The sequence below is a fragment of the Halichoerus grypus genome, chromosome 8 (genome assembly GCF_964656455.1).
Source record: "Halichoerus grypus chromosome 8, mHalGry1.hap1.1, whole genome shotgun sequence".
In the NCBI taxonomy this organism is placed as follows: domain Eukaryota; kingdom Metazoa; phylum Chordata; class Mammalia; order Carnivora; family Phocidae; genus Halichoerus; species Halichoerus grypus.
In genome coordinates, this window is record NC_135719.1 from 65,823,320 (window position 1) to 65,848,389 (window position 25,070).

Genomic DNA, 25,070 nt, shown 5'->3' on the forward strand with positions numbered 1-25,070 from the left:
ATGGGACTTCTCTTGACTATTTTTGAAAATTTCTATAATTTAGGAGTCTATAATTTATATTACATTAATTATGGAGTCTGTAATTGTTTCAAAGTTAATTTTTTTTTAATTTCATGATAACTATTTGGAAGTTGATTTTAAGGTTTCCTACTTAACACAAAAAAAAGCAAAAACCAAAAAGCTGTGTACCACTGGGCAAACACATGTTCTTCCTGATATAGTAAAAATGGTTGAAATAATACTTTATGAAAAACAATATGGAAATAAACTAAAATGTGTTCTTCTATTAACAAAGATGTTCAGAAGACTCAGAAATATTGCTGAAAAGGGGCACCTGGGTGGCTCAGTCGTTAAGCGTCTGCCTTCTGCTCAGGTCATGATCCCGGAGTCCTGGGATGGAGCCCTGCATCGGGCTCCCTGCTCCGCGGGAAGCCTGCTTCTCCCTCTCCCACTCCCCCTGCTTGTGTTCCCTCTCTCGCTGTGTCTCTCTCTGTCAAATAAATAAATAAAGTCTTTAAAAAGAAAAAGAAATATTGCTGAAAGTTTGAAGAAAAAAAGTTGGAATAAGTTATGCAGTGAGCAAGATTTACTATAGAGTTGCAAAAAAATGCAGATGCTTATAACAAGTCTTAGCTTGGGCATTTGTTACATTCTGTTTTAATAATTAAATATATGTAGAACTTTTTTTAGGTAGAAAACATGAACTAGGGGAAATAAATTCTTAGAAACAATTTTTCTTTAATAGTAATAATAATAGGGGCACCTGGGTGGCTCAGTTGTTAAGCGTCTGCCTTCAGCTTGGGTCAGGATCCCGGGGTCCTGGGATTGAGCCCCGCATCGGGCTCCCTGCTCAGCGGGAAGCCTGCTTCTCCCTCTCCCACTCCCCCTGCTTGTGTTTCCTCTCTCGCTGTGTCTCTCTCTGTCAAATAAATAAATAAAATATTTTTTAAAAAATAGTAATAATAATAGTGTATTGTGGAAAACCTGTTTTAATTAACCACCATTGGAGTTGTTGCTTTGAATATATTATATATGTATATAATTCTAGGGTTATTTTTAAAAATTAAAAAGAAGGGCTTTAAATATACTAGAATCCTTTGAATCCATTTAATATGCTGACAAGCCTATCTGACATCCCTGATGTCCTGATATCAAAATGACCATTGTCCTACATCCACCACTGTACACCTGTATAGTTACCACAGAGCTTATAATAGTTACAAGCATGCCAAACTCAAAAACACTTGAACCATAGTACTGAGAAAGATATTCACAATATGAGAATCAATATGATTTTAGCAAAACAGCTTTAATTGTCACATTAAATTAATGTTGTTTATTTGACTTTTATTGGTTTTGTAGTTGCCTTTGTATTTAATGTGTAAATTTGTCTTGGTTGTATTCATGTATAACAGCTATAAGCAGATGGAACTTATACCTAGCTTTATGTTTAGAAATACTTAAGTAATGTTATAATGAAAATCATTTCAGCTCATATTCAAGATCCAGGACTAATTTTTTATTCTTTAAAAGATGATGGGGCACCTGGGTGGCTCAGTTGGTTAAGTGTCTGCCTTTGGTTCAGGTCATGATTTCAGGGTCCTGGGATTGAGCCCCACGTTGGGCTCCCTGCTCAGCGGGGAGCCTGCTGCTCCCTCTCCCTCTGCTGCGCCCCATGCTTGGCTCGCTCTCTGAAATAAATAAATAAAATCTTTAAAAAAAAGATGATATATATTAATCAAGTTTGAGAAACATAGCCTAGATCCCTATTAACTCTCTTAAGCCCCAAGTAAGGTTTCTTTGGAAAAAACCAACAAACAGCTTCTGTGGGAGAGTAAAGGTAAGTAGGGGTGAGGGAGGGATGAGTCCATTAAAAGCAGAAGCAGCCCTAAAATGGTGAGATGATACTAAGGGAAAATTTTACCAACCACACACTTTAGTCTTGTTCCAATGCTGAAGATAGTATGAGTATTACTGGCTCCTATGACTGCATCAGTTACATGGATACTTGAACAATACACAAAAACAAACAAAACTGTGACTCTTCTGTGTAATCTGGTGCAATTCCATCAGAGGTCCACCATGTCTGAAAACTTCTCAGAGAACTGTATTGTATTCCTAAGAAGTAAGACAGTCTCATTTTGTGGCAGATGAGATGGCCACATAGCTGGAGACCAAGGCTGCCAGCATTTCTAACACCAACTGTGTAAAAATCTCACTACAATTAGTCTCTAAATAAAGATCATAATTATTTCAGGAAGGTAACTGCAGTGAAGATTTGTTACAGCCTGAGATGAGGTCAGGATAAGGGATATCCTGTAGCAGGGACTTCTTCCCTTATGTTCCTACTCTAAAAAAAGAGGGCTACACAAATATTATCATAAGGCGATATTTATACACATAAAGAGTGTAATATCAACCACTACAAAATGCCTGGGAAATATTTTATTTCATATAATTTCCAAAAGGAAAAATCATATCAAATTGGCTGAGAGGCAATAGAAGAATTTCTCCTGATTTTTCAGAGCTTTAACATGTATCTTTGCTTTCTTAGTACTCTTTTTATGGAGTCTCTGTCTTTCTCATACTCAATATGCTCCCAGTTTTTTTTTTTTTTTCCCCAAAGCAGGTTTCAGGTTTTTTCCAAATGACATTCCAACATGCTTTCCCGGGTTCCTATCTGCCTTTCAATGACTGGCACCTGGGCAGCAGATGGTGCAAATGGCCTACTACATATTTCCTGGATTGATGAAGAGAAATGTCAGGAACCTGACTGCATTGGCCTGATGCCTCATCGCAGAAAAGGCTGCTCAAAAGTGACAGTGACTGGAAATAATTTTGATTAAAATTATCTGGAGTTTGTTGAGTCTCAACTGTTGTTTTTATCCCTCTTCTTCTTTACACTTACACAACCTTGGATTTTTGCCTTGAAAACATACTGTGAGTAAATTGGACACCACAGTATCTTAAACCTTGGACATAATCCACTTTTCCTGGGAGTGCATTTTTTGATGGGACAGAGGCATTTCATAGCTCACCACGTCCTGCTGTATATCAGACTTGTCCAGTCATATGTGGGTGTGGATTTGTACATCTCTATCATAGACTTGATTATTCTGAAGTGCAAGGACTACCAATCTGACATCTTGGATATAGAGAATGATCACAGAGTCAAAGTCTAAGCCTCATGTTTAAAATAGAAAAATATGGAGTTTTAAAAAAAGGATTTAATATAAAAACTGTGTGATTCACCAATGCAGAATTAATTAATTAATTATTCAATCAAATGAATCTACTCTAAGACCCATCAAGGAAATTGTCTGTGCTCATTTATTCAGTCAATAACATTTATCACATAGCCTACTGAGTGCCGGGGACATTGCTAGAGCCTGGGTATTGCCTTCCTCAGGGGCTTTCTATGCCTTTTCCTTTGACCTCTCCCTCCCAGTACTCCAGGGAATTCTCAAATTCTGAAATCGATGTTATGCCTCTTCCATGTTCTCTTTGCTCTGTCGCTTCAGAAGATCAGCATTACCCAAGAGGAGTTGATGTTGTCTACACCATGAAGCTATTGAAGTTTAACCTTCCCAGCTGCACCTTCCCATGGGCCTCTTTCTAAGACCTGGGAGGAGCCTTGCCAATGTGTTCATGTTGTTCAAATGTAACATGTTTATATATTGCATTTCCTAAAGAGGAGTCACAAAACTGTATGATATTTAGGCTCCACAAAATCTGGGTCAACCCTTTGTAACAGAGAATGAGTATGAAAGGGTAAAATATCCACCTCTTACCCCAAGCTTCTATAGCTAGAACAATGGAAATACCAGAAAGAGGAGCACCTTTTCGTACAAGAGGCATGTCTTCATTTAAGCCTACCTAATGTCTCTAGTACTTCGAATAGAAAGATGATAAGTCCCATGAAGCCAAAACCAAAAGGCATTCATAGATAGGCAGTTGGACTGTTTTTACTCACACTTCTGACATCTTTTCCAACACTACTTCTCCAATTCTCTGACACCAGCTAGGTGTTCTGCAGTTCAACTCAGTTCTGTCACTAACTACCCAGAGTTAGCTCAGACCCTACCAGTTAAGGGCTCAAGTCCACAAGACTGCCTCCTCTTAGATACCAGTCACAAATGGGGTGCCCAGGCTACCCACACTTCTATCTGGTCTATTGCAAATTCAGGGGTTTCTCCAACCGTCCCCCCAAGCTGCCTCAGGTTCAATAATTTCCTAGAATGACTCACAGAACTCAGGAAAACACGTTACTTACATTCATTGGTTTGTTATAAAAGATACAACTCAGGAATAGCCAAATGGAAGAGATACACAGGGCAAGGCATGGGGGAGGGGGCTCAGAGTTCCCATGCTCTCTCTAGGCACATCACCTGCCCAGCACATCAGTGTGTTCACCAACCCAGAAGCTCTCTACACCTCACTGTTTAGAGGTTTTTATGGAGGTTTCACTATATAAGCAAGATTGATGAAATCATTGGCCACTGGTGATTAACTCAATATGCACTGTGTGACCTGGCTGTGGTCTGATGCAGTCTCAGTAACATGGTGTACCATGTGCCGCACTGCAGGTGGACTGAAGTCTAGGTCTCTTTAGGTGCTGTTCTGTGAGGAAGTGGCTGCTGACTTGATAAAAATTCTCTTTCCAATTGAAATGTTATTAAAAACCCAAATACATAAAACAAAATCAGATGTTTTTAAACTTTTTATTTTGAAATAATTTTAGATTTACAGGAATTTTCAAAAAATAGTGCAGATCGGTCGCATGTAACTTTCACCCAACTTCCTTCAAAGGTAGCATCTTACATAACTCTAATATAACCTCAAATATCAAAACCAGGAAATTGGCATCAGTACAATCTGTGGGACTTATTCATTATTAAGGTTTAGTGAAACCTTGTAAATATTGGCTTGAGTAACAGAAAAAATCTCAAACACTACTGAAAAAATAATTAAGGTGTGTATCGTGTTCTGGTTTCTTAATTTTATTTTTTTAAAAAGATTTTATTTATTTGACAGAGACACAGCGAGAGCAGGAACACAAGCAGGGAGAGTGGGAGAGGGAGAAGCAGACTTCCCACCAAGCAGGGAGCCCAATGCGGGGCTCAATCCCAGGACCCTGGGATCATGACCTGAGCCGAAGGCAGACGCTTAACGACTGAGCCACCCAGGAGCCCCTGGTTTCTTAATTTTAAAATGTTTTGATGCCTATCCTGATGCTTCCCTACTATTCCTTAGTTAATAATCAACTAAGGGGAAAATGCTCATGGAACAAGGTTCTTTATTTGTAATAATAGATATAAGTTCATGTTTCAAAGAATATTATCAGTAAATTTGTGTTTGTAGGCTGACATCTTGTACAATCTGATTAGATAACAAGCTTTTTTTTTTTTAATTTATGATCTGACGGCTTTCCTAGAATTAGAAAATATCCCAGTCCTCTCCTTCTAGTGTTTTACACAAGTGCATGCATCATTAGTACTACCTTCAACCAGCCAGGGACTTCTACAGAATCCTAGAGGGGAGCTCTTAGGGGCACTGCTGTGTGGGGCACACTATATCTACAGGGCGCTCAGCCAGGGACCAGAACTGTCACGACAAATACTTCCCTCCACATTGTTCAGTTTCCTCTCTTTATAAATACCTGGAGGGGTACTTTTATCTCAGGCTTTTACAAAACATTTTTAAAAGTTGTTAACATGAATTAATCCTTCACATTATGGTGTATATTTAGTGTGCATAATTTTTACATAAAGTCAACTTAAGCATAAATATATTCAGCAAGTTACAGGGACGACGCAGATAGCTAGCTCTATTGTGAAAGTTGAAGCCTTAAAAATGTCATAATAAACACTTCTTAGGTATTTGCTCTGTGTCATACATGATCACATTTAGTCTTCCCGGCCTCTCTATGGGTAGGTAATAGAACTTCTTTTATAAATGAGGAAATAGAGGTTTTAAGAGATTAAGTTGTCCTACATCACAGAGTTAATAAATGGAAGATCCAAGATTTGAACTTAAGTTGAATTAAAAAAAAAAAAAACAATGCATTTAACTGATATATAATCAATTCCCACAGGATATTAGGGAATCCCTTATTCTGGAGGGGCTAGACAGTCTTCCTGAGGCCCAAACAGATTCCTGCTTATCAGGGGACATCTGAGTGCACATACTGATCTGAGTGCATGTACTCTCCTGAGTGTGTCTCAAATTCTGAAAGTCTCAAATTCTCTTCTTGCAAAAGCTATTCAAAAGCCAGACTTTAATTTCAGAGTCTTCTCCCCCAACTGTCACTAACTCATCCATATTTCTTACTCTGTTCCTAAATGCTACTTCACATAACAAAGGAAAACAAGGATTTTAGAAAATATGATTTCTTTCATTTTTTTTTCAAATTGGACTGCCCACTGCAAATATTATTGAGGTATCATAGAAATATATTTAATTTTTCTCACCAAGTTACTGTCACAGAGCTCCTAAAATCCTTGGGACTTCCTGAGTGATAAGGGAGATAGGAGCATTTTTGGTCTGATGAGGTGATTCTTGGCAGGTATAGATAGCTTCAGGATGGGGGCTGGCCACCAGCAAGACTAAGCCTTGATTAGAAGTTTGGAACGTTCAGCCCTATGTCCCAATATCTGGGGAGGAGAGAGGACTGGGAAAGTTAATCACCAGTGGCCAATGATTTCATCAATCTTGCTTATATAGTGAAAGCTCCATAAAAACCTCTAAACAATGAGGTGTAGAGAGCTTCTGGGTTTGTGAACACATTGATGTTCTGGGCAGGTGATGTGCCTAGAGAGAGCATGGGAACTCAGCCCCCTCCCCCATGCCTTGCCCTGTGTATCTCTTCCATTTGGCTATTCCTGAGTTGTATCTTTTATAACAAACCAATGAATGTAAGTAACGTGTTTTCCTGAGTTCTGTGAGTCATTCTAGGAAATTATTGAACCTGAGGCAGCTTGGGGGGACGGTTGGAGAAACCCCTGAATTTGCAATAGACCAGATAGAAGTGTGGGTAGCCTGGGCACCCCATTTGTGACTGGTATCTGAGAGGAGGCAGTCTTGTGGACCTGAGCCCTTAACTGGTAGGGTCTGAGCTAACTCTGGGTAGTTAGTGACAGAACTGAGTTGAACTGTGGAACACCTGGCTGGTGTCAGAGAATTGGAGAAGTAGTGTTGGAAAAGATGTCAGAAGTGTGAGTAAAAACAGTCCAACTGCCTATCTATGAATGCTTTTTGGTTTTGGCTTCATGGGACTTATCATCTTCCTATTTGAAGGCCCAAAATGACACGTAAACAGATGATTATGTTTGGGACTATTTGTTTTCAGATACTATCTTAGTCAGTTCAGATCACTATAACAAAAATACAACAGACTGGGTGGCTTATAAATAACAGGAATTTATTTCTCACAGTTCCGGTGTTAGGAAGCCAGAGATCAGACTGCTAACATGGTCAGGTTTTGGTGAGAACCCTCTCGTGGGTTGCAGACTTCCAGCTTCTCCTGTAACCTCACAATATGGAGAGCACAAAGAGAGAGCAAATTCTCTGGTGACCCTTGTAGGGACACTAATCATGAGGACATTACCTTCATGACCTCATCTAAGCCTAATCACCTCCCGAAGACCCCACCTTCTAATACCATCACTGGGGAGTATTGGGTTTCAACATATAAATTTGGAGGTGAGAGGAAACATAAACCTTCAGTCCATTAAAGATACCATTTCTTTTTTTTTTTTTAAAGATTTTATTTATTTATTTGTCAGAGAGAACAAGCGGGGGTGGGAGCGGCAGAGGAAGAGAGAGAAGCAGGCTCCCCCTGAGCAGGGAGCCCAATGTGGGACTAGATCCCAGGACCCTGAGATCATGACCTGAGCTGAAGGCAGACACGTAACCGACTGAGCTACCCCGGCATCCCAAAGATACCATTTCTTTAAGAAAGCACAGCTATTTGTCTGATGTGTATAGAGTTTTTGTTTTATTCTTGTCACTAAGATAAAATGTTTCACTGTAGCCAAATAACCTCTTACTCCAGGACTATAACACTGGCCACGTGCAAAATTATGAGGTAATTAAACCTTTCCGTAGGGCCCCTGTCCTTCCCCAGATACACTGTGCTTGCTTGTGGTTAAGCATATGCTGTTGCAGAAGAAGGAGGAAGCAAAGGACATCTGATAAACCACCATATTCAATGGCAAAGCTTCAGATGCTCAGTGGCTGGGTGGCAGAGCTTTCTCCCAGTGCAGCGGATTCGGAGCATGGCAGGAATTGCTGCCGTATTTGCTGTCACTGAAGTTACTAGGATAGATGTATTTGAAGTGCGGGGGTGGGGATGAACTCCAGTGACTCTCATGTCTTTGACAATCACTGCAAATCAAGGCATCGTAACCTGACAGCAAGAATTAGCCTGTCGGATGTTAGTTCTGCACCATGCTCTCTGTTCTGTGTTTCCTTAAGAAGCTCATAGAACATTTTCCACATGGCATCCTTCTGTGTGGCTTCCTTTCCTGCTGTATCTATAACTGGTTGATACAGCTCATGCCTTTCAATTTTCAGTTGCTCTTTGCTTTATAATAAAGATTGTTGCTTTCTGCTTGGTTAAGCTCCTGATCTTATATTATTCTTACAGGCTTTTGGCATCCCTTGGTTAAAGCCCACATTTCTTAGATCCTTCCTAGTTATTTCTGCTCCAAATTCACAGCTAAATAGGTGCTAAACCCCTTCATGTAGAGACAGGCTGCTCCTTTATTAGCAGTACGAAACCACATGGGAAGGATAGGATTGCTTGGCTGGGATTCAGTAACCATTGTCACCATATATCACCCACCCACACTGCAGCCTAGGATCCCAGAAGTCACTCTTTCTCTTTCCTCTGGACTCATTTCACATACTTGCTGAGACTGGCATAATCCATTATCTTAGTCAATGAGATGTTTCCTGGAATCCTTCCAGTAGTATGCCTTACTCCTTATTAGTGTGGTCCTTTCCGCCAAACAACTGTGTAATAGTGTGACCAGAAAACCTAGCACTGAGAAGAAAAGACAGGACCACGCTGTCTACAATATCATTGGTCTCACTTGTGGAAGCTGCATTCCTGGAGTCTAGCAAGCGGGAAAGAACTACACACAAGATTTCTTGTATGGTTAGATTTACTTTACCATTCAGTTCCTCACAGGTGAAATATTTTAATGGAAGTGAGGTGACACATGGGGCTGGAACAAAAACAACACATTTTAGCAGAGCTTTCTCCCACTCCAGAGTCCCCACTGGGGAAGCAACGCTGCAGTGGCATTGCCCCCAGAAAGTGGGGTCTCACCAGTTGTGAGACTACTCTTGCTACGCCAATGTCTTTTATACTTGAGGTTTACGCCTCCACCTAGAAGGAATTACGCCAGATTTATTCACTGCAACTTGAATGTTCTTAAACATTGGGCTCTTGCCGTTCTTCAGACACGCTCAAAGACAGTGAGGCCATATCTACAGCTGAGGTGTGAAAGTATATTCAGTGTCCAAATATTTCTGAATATATCTCTACCTCTAGTTTTTCAACATTCCAGAAATTCTACTTCCCCTAAGAGAGAAAAACTTTCCCACATGCAGGTGGTGGCCATGTTATTTTGTTCTACATCACCACTGTACTTGCTGAGTTCTCAGAGAATTATACATTCAGTCCTTTATTTTTACAAAACTGAAAAAAAGGGATATACCAGTAGTCACTCTATAATCCTCTCAGTGATGCCAGTGCTAAGGGACTCCGATTAAAATTTAATACTTAGAATCAGCAAGGTGGAATGGATGAATAATTCCACAGAAATGAAATATAAAGTAGAATAGATGATGAATTCTACAGAGAAGTATAAATTTGAACTGTGAACCCACCAGAATCACAGTTCCATTACTTCTCCATAGATACTCTTGCTTTCTTATCCTTTTCCTCTTTCTCTTCCTGCTTCTATACATTGAAGAGACTATTTGATCAATACTTACTAGTAAATCTCTACAAAAACGTAATAGCCGCCCCTTTTGTTTTAAATAATTTTCTTTCAAAGATGATTCTCTACTTCCTTGAGAGGTATAGCAGATCCAGTAGGGATTGTCTCCTCTAGAGCCATTCCCCCATTTTCATTGGGAGAAATATCCAATCAGTTCAGAAAAGCAATATCACAGCCTCAGGCAATGGCTTATGGATGAATCCTCTTCTCCTCCTTTCTAGCCTCCATTACAGTTATGGATGTCCATGGGATCCAATTCTCTTCAGTGATATGTCTGCTGAAGTGGAGGTGGGGTAGTGTTCAGGGAAAGTTTCCTTATGCTTTCTTAACTAAAGGGGACAAAATTCCTGACATAATCTTTTTCTTTTTTTCCATTCCCTTTCTTTCTGCTTGAATGCAGACATGAAATTAACACTATAATGGCCAGATTAATCACAGAGTTGCCAGCTCTGATGTAATAAGCCACCAAAACAATGCAATTAGCTATCTCCCTAGAGATATTTTGCATGTACAGACAGCCTTCATTATTTAATGTTAGTAGCCAAATGGTTCCTAAATGATACAGGATGCCTTCTGTTTAAGGCCTAAACAATTGGAATAACAGCCCAGATAATTCAATAATATATACCCATTAGTGGACACCCAGGCTGTCTAAGGATAAACTTGATCAGAAGCTGACCAACTCAAGATGCTCTCAAGAAGCTGGAATTTAAATAAATATAAGGAATGATTATATTACCTTTCTAGAGTTCTCTAGTTCATAAATAACTTGTCTTAGAATGGGCTCTTAAAGGCAATTATTGCCTAAAGTAGGCACTTAAATATTCCATTATTTTGGAATTAACCCATGAAGGTCCCAGAGTTTTCTAGTTTTTAGGAGAAATAATGGGCAGTATGCCCAGCTTGATACTCCAAAGATGTGTGACCCCCTGCATTTTGATGAACTGAATATGGGAGAAGGGAAGGGTTTGCTACTGAGAGGTATATTCTTTTATTTCTTCTGTGTCTCTCTCAGAGGTGAGGAGCTGAGGCACTCTTTTCACACTTCTTACTATGACTTCCTTGAATTATCATTCCTGCCCTTTCATTGTTATTTGCAAAAAATCATCAGTCAGAGATGAACGTGGCAATAAGATGAACATTCACTGTCTGCCTCCTGCCTTTTATACTCTTTGCCTAAGAACTGAAAAGGGACAGAGTATGAGGAAAGGGTAAGAAAATACTGAGGACAGAAGATAAACTATACTTTCCAGGAGGCTGAGAAAGTCAGGAAAAATCTATGTAAAACAGGAAAGAAGAGGAAATGAAGGGAAGAAGAGGAGGGGAGGGATTGTAGGGTATTCTGCGTTTGGGGGAGGGAGAGTCTCCAGAGAGTTTTATGAAGATAAAGAACTGAAGAAAAGACAAGGGATTTTAAGAAATATTTCTGTGAACTATTTGTTTGGAGAATCTCTTAGTCTTGAGGACTTCAAGAAAATATTTGGTTTACTTTTAAATTCATTTTGGAAGCCAGTCTATGTTTTCCTAATGCAACACCATGTGAAATTGGATTACATAGGCTTATAATGACCCATCCACATTTTTAAATCCAATATATAGACGGATACATGAAATGGTAATTAGTGGCCCAGGTCAATAATTAAGTATACACATAAGGAAAATCTATAAACAACTCAGAAAACAATGTACAAACTAACCATTAATAGAAACATCAAGAAGAGCTAGAATCTTAGACTGTCACAGATGAAGAGGTGATGTAGGTTAACATGTGCATTTTACCAATAAAGAAGCTCAGGCCAAAACAGGTTAATGGACTTGTCCAATATTATTCCCAAGTTTTGCTCCCAGTTCTAGGTCATGGTCCCCTTGATCTTCAGCTTGCAATAACCTCAGATCAGTCAACAATTCAGAACTCATGCTTGCATTTTATATGCTTTAGGCCAATGGGAGCTCCAAGAAACCATGAGTGACATTTACTTTAAGAAGAACAGAAGAAGTAAATTGCAAGGAAAACACAGGTGAATGTGGTTAATGATACCTGCCAACAGCAAAGGGAACATGCACTCATCTGCCATGACACCAGGAAATGAAACTAAAATGAAAGACAAAAGTGTTTTCCAGGTGCTATCATCCAACCTAATTCTCCAGGGCACATAAATACTGACTCTACAAGTCTGTGAATGCAGTAGTGGTGCAGAGTGGGCCTCCATCTCTAGCCCTTACAGACCCCCAACCTTGCACCTGGTATAAATCTCTAGCTGCAGTAAAATTTTGGGATGGACTAAGAGGAAACTATGGCATTTGTCTACTGAAAAAGATACTGGCAAATGAGAAGGAAATCCTAGCTCCTTATAATCTGGACATAGAGCACCAAGCTGCATGTGCCTTAAGCCTCAAATGAAGAGCAAGTCCAGAAGGAGAAATGAAGACACACAAGCATTAAAACCATATTCCTATAATGCTAGGCAAGACGAATAAGACAAAGCCCCCTCATTCATAATGATCATGTTATGAAACTATTGACATTAGAGAAGGGTAAGATCTCTCTAGCACTGATGACATTATGGAAGCAGATAAATACACTGACTGCAAATGTCTCAACTGCAGCAAGTGCATAAAATATGTGCAGAAGTGCTAATCAGTCATTCAAGAGTAAAGGCAGAGTCGTAAACTTCTCCTAAATATGATGGTGTAACAGGGAATTGATTGACCTTCTTAATTTAAGCCATCAGAAAGTTAGACAAAATAGATGAAGCAATGGTTTTCAGACATTGCACAAAAGCAGCACAGGACTGTAGTCCTTGAGAGAGAGGAAGCCAATGAGAGGACCCCAACAACTGCCAATTTTCTACCTACGACAGTTTCTAAACCACAGTGCAGGGAAGAAGTGGCCTCAACAGAGCCTGGCAGTGTATCTGACTTGAAGAGTCAAGTATGGAGAGGCCAAGGACACCCATATTGAGGGGCAGGGTGCTGGAGAAGAGATAGTTACACAAACAGCAGTAAGCTCCCGAAGATCTATAGGGATGACCCTTTGAGTCTTCGAGTACAGATGTGCACATTCACAAGAGGAAATTACCCAGGTCCAGGGAAGGAACCACCAATTTTTTAGCTAAATGATACGCCAAGTTCTCAGATGACCAGCCAGCAGGAAAAGACTCCTCGGTACAGGGGCATTGGAAAGAATGTTCCTAAAGGCACCACTTTACTAGTGGGACTTAACCTGGAAAGAAAAATACACTTGAACAGCCCTAACAGAGCTTAAAGGCAAATCTAGGAATGACCCAATGATTCCAAGCAGTATGGCAGAGCACCAATACTATTTGAAGGAAGACAACAAAGTCTAGCACCTAACATGCAAAAATGTGGAATATCCAGTGAAAAATTACAAGGCAAGCAAAAAAAGCAGAATATGTGGATCAAAAGCAGGAAAAAATAATCAATATAAAAGCCTCCCAAATGGTAACAGCAATGGAATTATTGAATAAAACATTGAAACAAAGACTCTAAATATGGTCCACAAGTTCAACGATGTAGAAGATAATATGAAATTAATGAAGAAAGAAACATGAGATATAAAAAACTTGTATACATGAAAATGCATGTTTAATTTCTTGAAAAGACAATTGATTACACTAAAAGCAAAATTAATAACAATGTATTACAAGGTATATCCAAAATTACTCTGGCAAAAATAAAGAATGCTATGTGTACAAAGTTACTCATTGCAACTGGACTGTACAATGAGTGGATCTCTAAGAGTCAAAGCTCTAAAAAAAAAAAAAAAAGGTCGAAGCTTTTTTAGCTTAAGGCTCAGAATAGGAATTGACTCAATTGACCTAGTCCATGTCCCCTTTTTTCATTAGGTCCATCCACGTCCTGCTTTTCCGTCTATATTTTGCCTCTGTAGTGGTTAGAAAAGGAAGAGAGGGTCATTTTCTCCCAAGTTATTAACAGCTGTAATTTATTAGATGTTTAGAGTGTACCAATCAAGAGCTTTACATGGATTATCTCATTTAATCTTCCCAATCATCCTATCCTCATTTAGGACGCCAAAGCTAAGAGGTGTTAAGGCATTAACTCAAGATTTCACATATGATCAGTAAAATACAGGCCTCTCTGGTTGCAAAGCTATGCTTTTCTTTTTTTTTTTTTTTTTTAAGATTTTATTTATTTATTTGACAGAGAGAGACACAATGAGAGAGGGAACACAAGCAGGGGGAATGGGAGAGGGAGAAGCAGGCTTCCTGCTGAGCAGGGAGCCCGATGCGGGGCTGGATCCCAGAACCCTGGGATCATGACCTGAGCCCAAGGCAGATGCTTAACAACTGAGCCACCCAGGCGCCCCCCAAAGCTATGCTTTTCTAACCACTGTACTGTACTGCCCTTTAAGAGTAGAATGGGCCTAAGCCATTCACTGCATTCCCCTTCCCTCTTTACCTCAACTTTTACCTGGCCTTCCAGGAGTTAGAAAGTATCCAAGAAGCAAGTCTGTCATATTTGGCCATACTATATTGTCCACAGAGTATGAAAGGAAAGAATAAACCATAAAGAGGAAAAAAACTTTGCACTCTTCCCAGATCCCTCTTTAAAAGTCAGTACCTATAATAAAACCAAGTTGTGCATCGCTTAGGGTTTCATGTGGTCCTTGATCCAAATTGGAGTTGTCTTGGTGTGAAGTTAGGAGAGAGACCATGAATTCAAACTGTGGGACTAACTTCTTTCTGTTTTAAGTTTGTTTTCCCATCTATGTTTTATATTCCATGGAAGCAGTCTGTATCTTGTATTATTCTGAATCATCCATTATGTGCAATATAGAACTAGGCATATATCACAGAAAAGTCACATGATTTTTTAAAAACACTTGTTGTAAACTATTCAGAGTATTGTAAAAATAGGGCAAAAAAAATCACTATTAAGACTAGGCATGTGGAAAATATACTGGCCGATTGAGGTAGATTGTAATTGTGTTAATAATGACCTGCCACAGGGCGCCTGGGTGGCTCAGTCATTAAGCGTCTGCCTTCGGCTCAGGTCATGATCCCAGGGTCCTGGGATCGAGTCCCATATAGGGCTCCCTGCTAGGCAGGAAGCCTGCTTCTCCCTCTCCCACTCCCCCTGCTTGTGTTCCTGCTCTCGCTCTCTCTGTCAAATGAATAAATAAAATCTTAAAAAAAAAAAATAATAATGACCTGCCACATCTTCCTAGCACTTTTTAGCCTATGAAATCTGTGACTTATCTCACCACCCTTACAATATGCTGGCGAAGTAGATACAAGATACTAATATCTCTATTCCATAGATGAGGAAACTAAGACACAAAAAGTCAAGTGACTTGTCCAAAGTCACAAAACTAGTAAAGGGTTGTTGTCTGACTGGGGTTCAAATCCAAGTCTCTGACTCCACATCCAAGTTTACCCCACAATAGTGCACTGCTCTCTTGATAGCTAAGCTAACATTGGTTTATGAGCTTGTTTAGATTTTCTGATGGCTTGATTTACATTCACATTGTCTAGGCCTCTCACTTTCAACCCTGTTAAATGGCTTTTCCTTTGTTGGTAGTATGTTCATTTTCTTTTTCTTTTCTTTTTTTTTTTTTTTTTAAGATTTATTTGCGAGAGAGAGAATGAGAGACAGAGAGCATGAGAGGGAGGAGGGTCAGAGGGAGAAGCAGACTCCCTGCTGAGCAGGGAGCCCGATGCGGGACTCGATCCCGGGACTCCAGGATCATGACCTGAGCCGAAGGCAGTCGCTTAACCAACTGAGCCACCCAGGCGCCCGAGTATGTTCATTTTCATAAACTTCTTTATGACCCTCAAAAATATTTTAAATTGCTTTCTGCAAGCAATTTCAAAGTAACCAAAATATCTTTGAGGGATAGTCATAGAAAACAAGGGAAAACTAATGTATTCTAGATAACCTTTTATGTGTTAGTAAAAGAGGTAATTAATGTATCCACCCCACCAGCCCTGGGAGATGGGTGCTCTCATCCCCACCTCACAGGTGAGATCTTAGAAACCCAGAGCCCTTCAGTAACTGCCCAGGATAATCCCCTTTGTAACCTATGTCAGATTAAACCTAACTTGCCGGATTCCTAAACCCATGTTCTTTTCATTCTACTACTAGAGTGGTTAGGATTTAATTTCTGGTTGACAGATTTTATTTTTTTGTGGCTATGATGTTCATCTTTTTTTTTGTGGCTATGATGTTCATTTTTTTAAAGATAAATATTGTACAGGGGCGCCTGGCTGGCTCAGTCAGTGAAGCATGAAACTCTTGCTCTCAGGGTTGTAAGTTCAAGGCCCAGGTGTGTGTAGAGATTACTTAACAATAAAATCTTTAAAAAAAAAGAGGGATGTTATACATAGTCTTTGAATCTTTTAATATTTTTGGACTTTAGTTCTATTTAAAATGAAACTAGTCAGGTTGAATTAGTCTGCTTATGTGCAGGAATGTTGCAATATTTTAATATGACAACACTACACTTATTTGGCAATTTCAGTTATCTGACATGTTTTTGAGAACAAATGAATTAGCAAAAATGGTACCAAATGTATGAAAGTACATTATTCATAAGACAGTAAGTTAGTTTGCTATCCAGAACTCACTGACACTTTATGCACACTTTTAACAAGTACAGTGAGTTTTGACTTCCCAACTCATGGCAGATTAAAAACCTCATATTAGACAATAGAGAAAAGAGCTATTAGAGGTGGATTGAGAATCATATAAAGATATAAATGATTTCTGCATGAGAAGGTAAAAAAATACCAAGATAGAAGTATTTTACGAAGGGTACCATGCTGGTTGCATATTATGGAGGAATGTGTACTCATTCCTTCATTGAAAAGATTTATTTATTCCATAAACTCTATACCTAAATGTATCACTGTAATAGTAACTGAAATAACAACAGATGTGGTGGCCTGCAGGACCATGATAGGGCTAGAGGTGCATGGGATCCAGAGCTGCCTACCGTGAACAACCTGGGAGGGCATTGTAAGTCGTCTGGTTCTGATCTCAGATAGCCTCAAGATGATTTCCGTGTTCCATTCCTGACATTGTGAACACTTCCAGGAAAAAAAAACAAAAAACTATTATACTAGTAACTGAGGTTCATAATAACAAAAAGGTCAAAATTAAATCACAGACTATCAGAGCTAGAAGAGCTCATAGGAATGCATCGAGTTAAAGCTCTCATTTTTTAATGAAACCAACTAGTCTCAGAGAACTTAAGTCACTGCCCAGAACTGCACAGCTTCACCTGAAGAGGCTGTCAGAGCTCAGAAAATAATGCAGGTAGGGGGTGGTGCTCATCACCACTGCCTTCCTTTTCCAGCTGCCTTAAGCACTGAGGCTGCTCTTTACTAAGTGCATTACACAATAGTCAGTCTCATAAAGATTCCATTTGAAAGAAAAAGTTATTTCTTTTAAATCCTGGAGCTTTGAGAAGTAGTAACTTCCTGTTATCTTTAAAGATCACTTCTGTGAAACACCTCATTAGGAAACACCCTTAGGAAATGCGGTAAATGTGCTGTTGCCGTATGCTAAATTTTTAACCACCACGGACAAACAGGTCACCCAATTCCTTGCTCCCTTTGACTAATCTTGATGGGCCTCTGTTATAGAAGAAAATGAGATGGAGAAATCTGTGATTGAGCAGTACACACTTTAGCCCTCTGAAATTGGTGGAGGTGACTGAATTTTCTCATAGCAGTCTGGGGGGAGTCAATTAGAAATGAAGGAAAGGTCAAAATGAGAAAGCAGAAATGATTAAAATACAGGGGAAATTAGCCTGAATGCCAGAGACTCATCACTGAAGCTGAAAAGAAAAGTAGGCAAAGTGGGGGAGAAGCAGAATGGGACTCACATTAATATTAAATAGGAAGAAATTACAGGAGGAGAAGGAACACATCCGTGAGCTAACTCCTCTTTCACTTCTCAAGCCTTCACAATTGGGTTTCATCACCCTCACTCAACTGCAACTGCTTTTACTTCAGATCAGAGTCTCTTTTTGGACCCTACCCCTCAGCCCCTTCTACAGTGTCATGTGGGAGAGGAAATAAACCCCACGAAGCACAAAAATTTAGGAACGCTTAGATTCTTTTCTAAATATCTCTAGGTAGTATAAAGGCATTAGTAATTTAAAAGGATTAATTTTAAAAAGGGAGGGAGGGAGGGAAAAGTACATACTGTTTTCTCTTTTGACAGTGCATTTTCTAGACTCTCCTCTGAGCATCCTCCCCAAGGAACTCCATTCTCTTACCTGCTTCTTTCCAAGCCCCAAACCACTTGCCCTGCTTCAACATCTAGATTTCAGATGTTAGTGAATTGAACCCTAGCCAGAGATGTCATCAGAACTGGGAGTACCCATATGCTCCGGCTCTGATCAGAGCTCCTGCTTTTTGCCACAAGGCTTATTTTACTAGAGTCACCTAACCTGCAGCTCAAGTAGGAACGAGAGCCACAAACAGCCTTGACAGTGATGAGGCTGAGCTCGAGTGGAAAAGCCCTAAAGGAAAGGGACACTGAACTAGTAATGGGGCGGGGGGGGGGGGTGGTTAGGAGACAGAGAGAGAGAGAGAATCTATGCAGGAGTAGAAACCCAAATCCTATACCCCTTTTGGCCATAGGTAGAATGTTCAAATACAGGAGGTAGACTTGATGAAAATCCATCAGCGGTCCAAAAATAGCCTAATTGTTCAAACTGATGAAAGTTCTGTGATACCAATCATATATTCTTTTGCTTTAGATTAGAGTCTCTTCTCAGACCTTACCCGACTGGCCCCTTCAACAGTGTAATATTGGCCACGCTCTTTTTCGTGAAACTTTTTCTTTCTTAATTTCTGTAATTGTTCTTTCTTCTGGTTCATCACCTGTGTCTTTGATATTTCTTTATCACTAGATAAAGAGAGTCCGGTCCTATGCTTTCTTTTTCTCTCATTTCATTCTCAAAATGCTGAACAAATTCTTTGGGGTAACTTTATCCATATGCTGATAGTAAGATGATTCAGATATTTCAAGATCCATATTCAGTTAAGACAGTGTTGAAAGGAAAAAGCGAACCATCTTTTCTTGTGATTCTTTTTAATGAGTGGATAAACTTTTCCCCAGAAGCTAATTAGTAGATTCTCTGTTCCATTTAATTGGCCAAAATTGAGTCACATGTCAACAAATATTTGTTGGACCGATGACAAACAAGAAGGGTGGAATTTCTGTGTGGCTGATACTAATCATCTTGAGAAGGGATATTTGTCAGGGTCCTAGCAGGAGAGTTTTATAAAGGACATTTTGCTTAAGTGTGGCTAAAATGTAGAGAAACCACAAGGAATAGTATAGCTCCCTGTGTCTGGTTGCAGGGTGCCCACAAAGAAGGCAGGGAGGTTTGCCACTCTTAGATGTGAAGGGGAAAAGGGGAGAGAGCTCTGTGGGGAAAATCTCTGAGTGCATATGTGGTCTTTGGCAGAATTATTTTTGATGTAATTTGTTGATCTTTTGTGTGTTGATTTTTAATGTGATCTTGTATCCAGCATATAAATGGACTCTATTTTAGTTTTAATAGTTTGTGGATATTACTGTGTGTGTGTGTGTGTGTGTGTGTGTGTGTATGTGTATCTCATTACATCATCTGTAATCACACAGTCTCATCCCTTCCAATCTATATATATTTTATCTCTTTTTCTAAAATTACTAAATTCACCAGAATCTCTGTGCTATATTGAAAAGTAGTAGTGATATCAGGTACACATGGCTTATTCCAGCTTTAAACAGAATGCATCTAAATTTTCTCCATTATGTTTGCTATTTTCTGAAGGTTTGTATTGTATAACCTCATCATCTCCTTTCTATTCCCAGTGGCTCCTCTTAGTTTAATCCCTCATTATCTCTCCCCAGGAATATTGCAAGAGCCTCCTAACTAATTCATCTGCCTCCAGCCTCATCCCCACAAATTCATCTTTTGCATTGTGATCAAGGTAATATTTATGAAATGCAAATCTGATCATAACTCTACATGCTTACAATTCTTCATTAGCCCTGAAAAATGTATAAACACACATGTCCAGGCTCCTGATGGAAAAAAAAAATCAACTCTGTTATATTAAACAGAACTTCATCTTATATAACTTCCTGTTCATTAGAAGAGTATATGATTTAGGCAAAATGAGAATGCCTTAACATTTACCCCTCATGAATAAACTGCTGAAGAGGGCTTTTCATAGGATTTCTCTCCCATGTTTATCCCAAGAATCCTCCTTCCCCCACATTACAAGTAATACCCCTATCACCTGTGTATCACAAAATCTCCATCCCACTGCTGAAAAATCCAATTTTCAAATGGATCTTAGGTTGTACTCTCATATAAAGAATGTCTGGGATGTGAGGGCAATCTGGCTGTGTCATCTATCACCCCATTGATCACCAGGGTTGACTCTGGCTGGCTAGGCGGGTATCCCTGTCCTCCCTCACTACACCATTTGTGTCCCTCCTGAAGCTGTGAAGCTGAGTGCTTGGTTGGTGGAAGAGGAGGACCTTCCCTGATAGAGGAGGACCATTCTTCCATCAAGAGTAGCTGCGCTCCCCTGCTAGAACTCCAAACAAGCTCTCAAGTTCCATTTGTAGGAGAACGTAGGATAGTCAAGCTTCTGAGACTCCAGACACATCCAAATGAGGCGCTGCATGTGGCACTCTGCCTTTCTTGAAAGAAAGAAAGGAAGGAAAGGAAGGAAGGAAGGAAGAAAGGAAGGCAGGGAGGCAGGCGGTGATTTTTTTCCCAGTTTTATTGAGATATAATTGACATACATCACTGTATACATTTAAGGAGTGGTTTGCACAATGGGTTGACTTACATATATTGTGAAGTGATTATCACAGTAAGTTTTTCTTTTTTTCAAAATAGTACAAATTTATTATCTCATAGTTTCCATGGGTCAGGAGTCTGATATATCATGGCTGGGTTCTCTGCTTTGGTTCTCATATGGTTGAAACTGAGGTGTCATCTGGGCTTATGTCTCATCTGAAGCTCAAGATCCTCTTCCAAGCTCTTTTACCGGGTTGGTATAATTCAATTCCTTACAGCTATAGGACTGAGGTCCATATTTTCTTTTCTTTTTTTAAATTTTTATTTTTTATTATTTATTTTTTTTTAGTTTCACGTTGTTATTTAAATTCCAGTTAGAATGTACTATACCTTGGCTAATTGAATTTAAATTTTAAAATAAATAAATAAATAAACAAATAAATTCCAGTTAGTTAACATACAGTGTAATATTAGTTTCAGGTGTAGAATTTATAAATATCCATCATCTTATTTAGATACAATAAAAAACAAAGTTTTTTCTCCTTGTGATGAGAACCCTTAGGATTTATGTTTCTTAACATCTCTCATATATCCCATAGAGCAGTGTTAACCATAGCCATCATTGTTGTTCATTAATTATTTATTTTATAACTTTCTTTTGACCAGGGAGCCTATGATTTCAATGTGCAAAGGAATTGAAATGTGATGAGGAGCCCAGCCACCAGCTGATGAGATTTCCCTCCTTCCTTCCTTGGTAAGCAATATAGTTTTAGATTAAATTCTCTGTCTTTGGTCTTATTTTACACAACATCCTCTTCCTAGCTTAAGCTAGTTTCACAATCCCTTTCTACATGTCAGGCTTTTGTAATATCAACATATGGACATTTCTATAACAAGCTATGCCAGACGAGGCCTCCTGTATTTTCATATGTATGTTTCCCATGACTGAACTATTCTTCCCTCGGAAAGCCTTTTCTTTTTCAGACCTCAGTTCCTGTGTCATTTCTTCCAGGATCTTCCAACCCTAGAGAGTAGACATTCCTTTCTCTGTATAATTTCTCTATATTTTATACATTTTCTTGTGCTTCTTACTATATTATAAATTCTTCTCTGAAACTGTCACACAACTTACCCCAGAGGTGGTTTGTGATAGTTTTTGATGAATAAATGAATGAGTGCATGGGTGAATGCATCAATATCTCAGTGAGTGTTTTTGAGGCACAGACCTGGCACAGTTCTTGGCACATGATTAATATTCTGGACATGTTTCTTTCTTCTTGGTTCACTGGGCAATCGCATTAGGCCTCTGTCATCTGAAGCCATCCCAAGAAGACCACCAAGAGAACTGTTAGAGGCAAAGCAGCCTCAGTTACTCAGGAACATACCAAACTGGGTCATGGAAACATCTCATTCCTCATCAGTGTGTGAATTACTGGCACCTTTATCATTCTGAGGGATGATAATAAGGCAGCTCATTTCATGTCTGATGCTTCACCAATGCTGAAAAACTCCCATATCAGAATCATCCAATTGGAGAAGGTAAGAGCTCATAGGAAACATTTTTCCCTGGCCTGAATGCCTGAATGTGGGGCTGGAGAGTATCCTAGGCAACAGTACTGTTTGAGAGGGTGCAGGGGCCCAAGAAACCTATCAAGAGCTAAGAGATAAAGTTTCTAACTCTGAACTGGCTTTGACACAAGAGAAGCTACAGCCAGGCATTTTACTAGATGAAGTGTGCTGAAGTGCCTCATTTTAATTATCACAACAGGCCTGCCAAGTCAATATTATTCCCATTTTATAGATGAAAACCCTAGGGCTGAGTGAAATTAACTCATTTAATGAAGGTTATATAGATGGTAACTTTCTAGGCCACTGTTAGAAAATTAGGTCTGGTCTTCCTCCAAAGAATTCACTGTTTTATAGTTGTTATTTCTTAACCCTGTATTACAACACACTTTGGAAAACAAAAGTAGTTTCAGCTCACACCATCTTCGAAGCAACTCCACCTGCCAGTATCCCTTAACTAGCAGCATATTACAGTGCAATATATCAAGCTATTTCTGTAAAAGAGGGAACTCAGGAAGCGTTTAATGCCAGATGTCATACCAACTGCCCACCCACCTTTCACACACCAAGAAGCAAAGAACAAGAGCAATTAGACGGTGATTGATGTCAGGCTAAAGAAAAGAGGCAAGAAGGTGGTACAATACTCTTAAAAGAGGGTAGCTTTAGTTTAAAAACAACGTGAATGAGAATTTAAGCTAAACTGTAATTTCTGTAATTCAGTGAATAAAGAAGAAATTAAATTTCTATTCACATCTAGTTCAAAAAGGTTTTGATTGTCATATTATATTTTTATATTGCATAGAAATACAAAATTGGGAATTCATTCCAGATTTGCAATAGTAATTCAGGACTGTCATGTGAAAGAGGTACTTGATGTGTTTTGCTTGACCCTAGTGGCAGAACTAAGACCAATGAATGGAAGCTTCAGGGAAGTAATACAAGAAAACATTCTGCAATGGATAGCGTTTTCCAAAGATGGAATTAGTTGCTTCCAGCCTCCTCAGAGATATTCAAGAGTAAGTGGTACAGCTAGGTTGTTTCAAGAAGATCAGAATTCCAGTGAGATTAAATCCAGTGATCTCTGCAGGTCTTTCTCAACCTGTACTTCTTTGGTTCCAGATCATTTGAAAGGATTTCTACTTCCTCTGGTATTGGCTAAACATCTTACATTTATTTGGAAATGCAGTACTATTATATTAGTAATTTATCATTGCATATATCCAAGTATTTTATTTGCATCTACAGTCTCCATTTTGCCCTCCATTAATATGAAGTGTTAGTAGAAGGTCTTTACCGGTACCAGCTAGCTGCAGTTGATTTACTCTGTAGTGTGGCAAGCTTTAATCATCTTGATGAACAAGTCTGCTGCTAGGCTTAACCAAATATTTATAAAATACAAAGTCAGACTGGAATAACACAGTCATTAAATTAAAAAAAATCATGGTATTTCTAATAAATGTTTTTGACAGAAATTTGAAGTCCCATATTACTACTTCTACTACTATTACTTCTACTCCCATATTATTGGACATCGCCCCAAATCTTACCTTATTTTTGAAAATCTCTGTTTACAACATTTGGCAGTTGATAAGCCTTAGATTTATCTCCATTGTTTATTTTTATAGATCCACATAATCTTAAATCTGAAGAAAGATAAAACTTTTCCTCATCCTCTTATTTGTACAGATGATAAAATTGAAGCCCAAAGTACTTGGATGTCATGCATAAGGCCACACTCTGCTTTTCAAGACCAAATATTATGTAGAACTCTATTTCCTAGTTCTTAGTCTGTTGCCTCTGTGTGTGTGTGTGTGTGTGTGTGTGTGTGTGTGTGTACACATACAGTAGTCCTTCCTTATGCACGATTTCACTTTCTGCCGTTTCAGTTACCTGCGGTCAACCACAGTCTTTGAAGCAAGTGATCCTCTTTCTGAGGAATCATCAGAAGGTTGATGGTAGCCTAACACTACATCACAGTGCCTGCATCACTCACCTCACTTCCTCTCACCAGGTAGGCATTTTATCATCTCACATCATCACAAAAAGAAGGGTTAGCACAGTACAATAAGATATTTTGAAAGAGACAGAGAGAGACCACATTCACGTAACTTTTATTTCAGTATATTGTTATAATTGTTCCGTTTTATTATTAGTTATTATTGTTAATCCCTTACTATGCCTACTTTATAAATTAAATGTTATTGTAGGTATGTGTGTATAGGAAAAAACATAGCATATGCAGGTTTGGTACGACCCATTGTTTCAGGCATCCAGTGGGAGGGAGTCTTAGAACATACCTCCTGTGGATAAGGGGAGACAACTGCATATATATGTGCATAATAACATGAATATATATATAACATAGACAGTACATAAATATTATATTTTATACATATTATATAATATATACTATATTTATATTTTTATAATAATTTATATCAATTTATATAATAATTGATATCTAAATTGGCATAAATGAAGATATGTCATAATGAATACAAAGATTGAGAATTTGGGCCTCTGAATGTTTTTTGGTTTACGTTTGCTAGATAATTTTTAAAATATTCAATTCTAGTAATATGTATTTAACTTTTATTGTGATTCTTTAGGCTCAGTTGCTGATAAGGCAAACATTTCTTCTGTCTACTGAAACAGTATGGAGGTGGAGACAGATGATTAAGGGTCTGATTTTAATA

General features: G+C 38.9%; 1 long non-coding RNA gene across 1 annotated transcript in view; it reads left to right on the forward strand.

The window, feature by feature from the left end:
• The window catches only part of LOC118532201 (uncharacterized), a 433,403-nt gene extending 409,017 nt beyond the window's left edge, over nt 1–24,386 (forward strand). Inside the window, exons 3-5 of the long non-coding RNA XR_013450149.1 lie at nt 21,475–21,562; nt 22,111–22,347; nt 24,261–24,386. This is a non-coding gene — a long non-coding RNA (uncharacterized LOC118532201). The remainder of the gene's footprint in view (nt 1–21,474; nt 21,563–22,110; nt 22,348–24,260) is intronic.
• Nucleotides 24,387–25,070: the final 684 nt, after the last annotated feature.